This window comes from Perna viridis, chromosome 3 (assembly GCF_037379345.1).
Source record: "Perna viridis isolate PV_CMFRI_1.1 ecotype Kerala chromosome 3, ASM3737934v1, whole genome shotgun sequence".
NCBI classification, from domain to species: Eukaryota; Metazoa; Mollusca; class Bivalvia; order Mytilida; family Mytilidae; genus Perna; species Perna viridis.
This window is the reverse complement of record NC_142447.1, coordinates 35,008,720-35,016,513: the sequence shown is the minus strand read 5'-3', so window position 1 is coordinate 35,016,513 and position 7,794 is coordinate 35,008,720. Positions and strand designations below refer to the sequence as shown.

General features: G+C 30.1%; 1 long non-coding RNA gene across 1 annotated transcript; it reads right to left on the bottom strand.

The window, feature by feature from the left end:
- Positions 1-6: 6 nt before the first annotated feature.
- On the bottom strand, positions 7-7,399 carry LOC148622014 (uncharacterized). The gene is made up of 7 exons (XR_015920532.1): positions 6,806-7,399; positions 4,870-4,975; positions 3,661-4,330; positions 3,174-3,276; positions 2,227-2,340; positions 1,108-1,335; positions 7-642 (listed from the first exon to the last, which is right to left on the bottom strand). It is a non-coding gene; the product is annotated as an uncharacterized LOC148622014 (long non-coding RNA).
- Positions 7,400-7,794: the final 395 nt, after the last annotated feature.

The window sequence follows — 7,794 nt, the reverse complement described above, 5'->3', positions numbered from 1 at the left end:
CATAAAAAGTCAAGTCCGGGGTAGACAAACGAGGAAAGGAAAACTATGACCCTTCTTAAAAGAAGCTTCTTAAACAATAGTATACTTCCAATAGCTTTTGACTGGTATTGGCAAAGCATATGAACTGTGGTATTACAAAAACATATTTAAGGGACTGATTTAGACACCTTAAGGTTAACATAAGTCCTTATGTCCTATAATTAAGTTATGAATGTACTCCTTCGAAATTGTTGTATAAGTCAATATATGTGGCAGATATTTCAGTGTCTATAGTGTCCATCATCTCACGTTTAATCACATGTATCAAATAAATTGGAACCTTTGATTTTTCAATCATGGAATTCCATCTGCATAGCAAGGCAAAAAACATTAAATAAGGACCACCAATTATGTATATTCATCTTCCACTATTGGCCTTGATAGAATTACCACTGACATCATAAACTTTATAGCAGGAGCACTGTAGAATGAATGGATAGCCTCAAAAAGTCATATCCTGTTTTCTTTTCTGGACGAAAATATTGTGTAATATCTACGATTTGTTTTAAAGTCACTTTCCGGATGTGTCTTTGAATCAGAAGTATTACTAGAAGACTTGATTGTCGGAAGTAGTATAAAGGGTAAAAACGTGCAGATAAATTTCTGAAAGTAATAATAAATATATCTTAAAATTACATCATCAATAACTTTGCTGTATTAATTCTTGATATTTTTTAACTTCAGTAGAATTTACTGGATATAGTACAACCCATTTACACCAACGAAACTTCTTAGATTGGTTTATGTGTAATTATAATTTTTACATTGGGATAATATTGATATAGTGTCATATGGCAAAATAAATACATGCCTACAAACAAAAATTTGTTTCTTCAATAGGGCATCCCTTTAAAATAAGAAAAAGGATTAATCTGGAAAGTATCTGAAAGTATCGAGTAATCTGGAAAATTAGTGAAAGAATAGAGTAATCTTGAAAATTAGTAGAAGTATCGAACAAAACAAAATTAAAGTATTTAATAAGTTAACAGTACGTTGCTGGTATTTTCAATATACTACTTGGCGCGTGCCAAAAATTAACGAGGCTATATTTAAACTTAATTTTCATACTTTAACTACTGAGGTATTCCATACTATGTTTCCATTCAATATATATTTGTTAGCTTTGCTTGACAAGCTGTTTGTTCCATAAAATTCATCAGATCGGTGTTTCCAGCAATATAAAGGGGTGTCGTGTTCCCATATTCCTCAACTACAGATACTACTAAATTTTGAGAAATGTTACCTCCTATTGCATACATTCTGTTTACTATTGAATTTGTGTGTTGTTCAAAACTCCTGAAATCATACATGCAGTTGCACATATAATTTAAATATTTTGTATTTGCAGACACAGTAAATTAAGTTTTAAATATAAAATAGAAAGTATTAATCAACTTAATTATACAAAAATTAATTTGAGAAGTTACAAAATTTAACATGATTTTTGTACATGATTAGAGCCAAGGAATGAAAAACACACTAGGATAAGTTCGAAGAACGAAAATAATTGTAAATAATTTTAAGAAATGATTTTTTAAGGATATGTAGTTTTAGGCATGCGCATCAACTAAAGGAGTGTGTAACCGAGGAATAATTTTGTTTGTTTGTTTGTTTTACTTTTTTTAATTCTCTTTTTGTGTTCGCTTTTGTGTTTTTTGTGTGTACTTTTTTGTTTTGTTTTGGCCCTATCAGACAAAAAATTACCACGATAAAAATTCTCATATCAAACTTTTTCTGAAATTTTGGCTTTTCAAACAGATCATTATCATAATTTTCTGCTTGTAGAAAGTGAAAGCATTTGTAGGCATTAGAAATCGAGTGTTTACCTTCAATCCATCAACAACAATTTCCCTTGCCCCTCAATGTGTGACCTGTCATATTATCCAAAGTAATATTTACCGGAAGTTTAGAAATTCAAAGTTAATTAGCTTTTACCCTAAATTTGGAATATCGCTATACGAAAAAACATTTTACGAAGACTTATTGTATAAACGTTTCATTTTCGGTTCAAAACAATTTAGGTCAGGGTTTCATGAAAAATAATCGCAAGTAAGATTACCCGTAATTCCTAGTTTTTTTCCTCAAATCTTGCATTTCAAGTGATCTTATTGATGGGAACGCAAGTTGAGGAAGGATTTGAGATGATCTTAATTTGATTTTTGATGAAACTAGGTCTAGATTTCTTACACGTGTAATTTTCTCCACGAGTCCAAAACAGCACAGCTAATTCGTATTTGTTAGGTAAAAGAGAAAACAAAAACAACTCTTTCGAACATACTTTTGATGACAAACATCCATTATCTACAAAGGTTATCATTTGATGTATTAAGGAATGAAATTATGATGAGTAAATGGACAATCGAAAAGCAATTTTATAAACATATGTAAAAACAAAGGAATATCAATATGTATGTCTTAAAGAGATTAGATGGAGTAAGGGAAACGAAACAACTCTTACAAATCACTGAAACGTTTGTACTAAGCATTTGATATCAATCTCATCAAAGTAACTCGGACTGATTTCATTTTGTTTCACAGGAAAGCATGATAGGCTTTGGTGAAATTGAATATGATACAAACATAAGATGCTTTGGTGAAATTGAATATGATACAAACATAAGATGCTTTGTTGAAATTGAATATGATTCTAACATATTACTGATTTCAGTGATTTCCCTTACCCTAGATCTACATTCTTAAATCACATCAAGAGCGATATGTATCGTCTATTTAATTTGAAAAAAAAACCGCATAACTTATTGTTTGTTTTACATGAAAGTAAATTGATGCTATGGTTATTAAATATACAATTCTGATGGTATTGTTTCGATGGCATAATCAACTATCAGGTATATTGTATCTTGTAATTTGTAACACTCAAGTAAAGTTCTTCGGCAAAGATATAACATTTAACATATTTATTTTTTAAGCCGATACTTCCAGCAATATCGCAAGACAAAACTTTTGTTAATTTCTCATTATTTGGTCAATTATTCCTTCTTCATTTTTTCCTGTTTTGATTGGTTGGTTATTGTTTTGTCTATGGATTGTTGTGTTCAATTGATATAAGTTGTTTTTTTAATTCAATGGGTATTGTTAATAAGTGCATTATATAATAAAACATAAATGAATACCGTAACATTTGCTGTATGGGTTGAGATGTGTGTCGGCTAACAAATCCTTGACAAAGATGCCAATATCAGAGGAGAATAAATTTTCATTGTCCGGCCAGACATCCTTTCATAAAAAATAAATAAGTATGCAAGTTTGAAACAAACACTTTTTTGAGAGTAATCTGGTGATTTTATATATTTCATAATGAGTAAAATTAAAAAATCAACTAAAGTTATCTTATTTCAACTTCATAACATACGATCCTTTAGTTTGTTGGAATTGTAAACTCTCTGTTGCACTTTAATAAAGCTTCTACATATAGTAAAGTTATCTTCTTTATAATAATTTGTTAAAATACAATTCTGAATTTAATTTGTTTATATATTCTCCACGTTTTGCTTAGTTAGTAACTGAATGAGTATCGCGTAGTAAATATTTTAGTTTTTTATAAATTGTATTGTATTCATTACAAGTAATATAGCTTTCATAGAATAATCCTTATTTTACCTCTACTGGAAAGAATAGATTCATAAATAAATCCGTGGCCTGGTCTTGTGTATCAACACCAACGCTCTACATAAAGAAATAGATTACGGCAAAAAAATGTTTGATTAAAATACTCAACGTATGTAAATGTTCGTTCAATTATTATTTGAATGTGCAATAAAAAAGTACTGTATTATTGACATGTGTCTCGTAATTATAAAAACGTTTTAAATCAAATTGAAATATTTAAGATTGAATCCTTGATTTTTAACAAAACATAGCAAATCTTTTGTACTTAGTAATGATTTCATAGATTGATGTCTGTTTATAAGTGTATTCAGTTTTACCTTATGCAAATTATCTCTTATTTTTATTTTATGTTACGCGACTCACATATAATAGAGTTGATAATATTCTCGATTACTCCCTTTCTTTAATTTTGAGTTAAGTTTTTTTTGTGTCTCATTTATCTGTGAATGTCCCACAGTTGAACGTGGGTGGTATTGTTATATTCGAAAAATGTTCAGATATCTTTGATGGTTATTACTATCAGTTACTTATTATAAATATCATGCAGTTCCTTTGGTGTCAAAGAACTTTCTTGGTCTTCATCTGTAGACATTAGCTTGCTAACAAACTCAACTTTGTCGTGTATGAGCCCTTTCATTAAATAGTTTTTAAATACTTGTTTCTATAAATGAAAAGAAAACAAGCTGGTGACTACAAAAACAGATGTTCTGCATCTTTTTGGAAATACATCTCGAATTTAACAACAGAGGTCATCTCAGCACTAAGATTTATGATAAAAGAGACGACTTCAATTTTGATATTATAAATTTTCCTTACCTGTGCAGAAATATACCTTCATATCCTGCATACGGTGTTTATATTTCACAATTGATTTGCTACGCTACAGCAAGACCTAACTACTCTGAATTGCTTGAATGCCATACATATCTGCGTAACAGACTCCTAAAGAAATGCGTCTAAAAAAACTTAATTCTTTTTTTAGATATCAGTCCTTGGTTAAAAGTACCCAGTTTCTTCTAAAATTATGAGTAATGATTGTTTTTTTTTTTGTTTTTTTGGTTTTTTTTGTACTGATGTGACTATTGATTAACGGTGGTTATCAAGCTAAATCATGCAAATGCTAAGTAATAAACACTGGTATTTTCACGCCGTACTGAAAGAGGATGGTTTAGCAAACTGTAAAATTTAGATATAACTCACGATTTCGTTTGAAAAAAACTGTACCAAACGGAGACCATTTTGCGGTACCAGCTGCTCTTTTGGCGTAATATCTATTTCGCCAGATTTATTGTGGACTTGTCAGGCTCTGTAAGAATGAAGAATTTAAAAGAACATGGGCACAAAAAATAAATAGTTCTTGTCAGGGAAGATGATAATTTGTATTTTTTTAAACTATCAAATATATGATACGATCTTTCCCACAGCCATATTACATAGACAAGAATAACATAATAAATGCAAAATATTTTTAAAAGTGCAAAAAAGTCTTTTTATGACTTGTTGAATGCAATGCATTACTCAGATTTAAGAGTCAATGATCAAAATAAAGAAATAAATTAAAACAAAGAACGTTTTGTTTCCTTATCTTTTTAGTTAAGTGTGATCTATTGTATTCTGTTCGCTTCATTTTGTATTGCAATCGTCTTTGTTTAATATGTTCACGTTAAGGCCATATGTGGGATTTCGACGTAATTGAATCATCAAACTGCTGACGCTTCGGTATTTTTTACATTTACATGAATGTCATACATATGTGCTTTTTTAAAATCAAAGAGTTCTTCAACTATTTGTTTTAGATTTAATTTAAAAAAAAACATAATATCAAAGTAATTATTTATACAACAAGCCTGACACGGTTACTGTCCATGTGTGCAAAAAAATATATTTAACAGTTCAATTTCTATACACACTTTAAATGGCAAAGTAGTCGTTACGCTCCAAAATGAACTCAAGTAGAGGACGCTTACCCTACCGGTGCACCTGGTCCATGCTACTAGTTTTCAGTGGAGTCCGAGTTTACTTTTGTTGCTTTGTATGTATGGTTTTGGTTACTTTATGTTCTTTGTTGTGTATGTCTGTTTTCCATGTCTGGATTACATTCTTTTGATTACTGCAATAACCTTGGTTCCCTTGATTACTCTTTCATACTTTTTAAATATTTGTTTTGAAAAAGTTATTCAAATTGATTTTTTAAAGGGTGTCCATTGAAATTAAATCATGATGTACTAATTAGATACCGTTGTTAACTAAAGCAATGCGTACTCTTAAATCGAAATATAAACATCTAAGGATAAGTAAGTATAATATTTCTAAGAAACACAATGTAGTTACTAACCCAACGTTTAAAAGATGAAATATACGCATTAAATTATTTAAAATAACATTTCACGTTGTATATTTAAATCTTAAAATACGGACGTCATTTTGTAGGTAAGTCTATAGTTCACGTGTATGATACTTTTTATTATTATTATTATTTGATAAGCCTAATAGAAACATTTGTGCACGAAAGGTCGATTAAATCAATGGTACTTCACACTTTGGTTGACTTCACTACTGATTCTCGCACTTTCGAAATATTTAATAATGTTAAAAGTTACAAAAATGGCGTTTTAAATTCAATATCGAAACCGTAAAAATGTGTTACCAATTAATGAAAATAACTACTTGCTATCTAGATTCATGGCAAATCTATCTTGTAGTTGATATAGTTTGATACTTATTATTCATTGTGGCTATTTTTCCCTAAACATCTTTTGATTAAACTATTCAGAAGATTATCACAATAAATGGAGAAATCAAAGTTGATCTATTGTAGTATTCATGTTTACATTAAGGTGCGGGTATATTAACAATGACGATAAACGATGCACAACATATTTTTTTTTTCAAATCTACAATGAAAATAATGGTGTTCAACAATTGAAATTGTGGAAAACATATCAAAACTAACAGGACATTCTGGTAGGATACCATTTTGCACAAGATAGGGTGGTCCGCACATTGTTTTTGAGATCTGGTTCATTACCAAAGGAAGAAAAATCCGAAATGACATATTTTGACAGATATTACGGATCAGAATAAAATTACAGATATCATAATGTGTGTAGAAGTCTAACATATTAAACTTACATACCGACCATTAACATCTATGAAACATTCCTTGCAGATGTTTTCCGAACTCCCCATTGTGATATGGACACCTGAAATCAATTTCTACGCCTCAATGTGTTTTTGTTTAATTTCAAGCCAAGTTTCAACTTTCTTTCAATATTTTTACGATTTATTTTTTTCTTTAAATTTGAAAGGCAGCCATGTGAAAATTGAAATTTCATTTAGTATGTGCACATTAGTTGATCTATTGATGTGCCAAGACTGATTTCAATCTATTCAGACGTTTCGGAGGATTTGTACGTAAATAACGAATCTATTTTTAATAAAAAAAAAAGTAAAAACAAAGTATTTGCCAACTTCGGTGGGGGGATATAAAAGAAACACAACCCAATAGATGTAACAGTATACACGATTATTTTAAATTCAAAACTTACCTCTCATATAATCTAAAGCCAGTAATTCACCATATAACTACCTATTTGTATAAAGTACTGCTTTCTTAAATATTTCACGATAATATATAGTGTTTGAGTATATATGTGTTATTTGCAATACTTATACTCATGATGACCGCAAAAATATCAAAAGCAATTATCGAAAAGTGGTATCCTGTAGACCGACCTACATCTATATATAAAGGTCTGAGAAATTCCCATCAATGTGAGAACCAAATTTGGTCGTTCCCTTCGCGGGACTCGAACTAAGTAATCACTGCAGAAGTTTTATGGTTGTCATCATGAACTCGTGGATCGTTATGTTGTATCCATCTGCCCTATGAACATGGATTTGATAAACGTGTCATAGTTTTCCATTCCTCTTTTGTCTACTCTAGACTTTTTATGAGCAACTCGGCGGGTGTTTATAGAAAAGCAGAAGACGCTTACCCTTCCGGTGACCTAGTCCATTCTCACGTTTTTAGTGAAGTCCTCGTTGCACATTTATTTTTTTTACTTAGCATGTCTTATTTCGATTATTTTATATTCTTTGTTGTTTGTGTCTGTTTCTTGATTA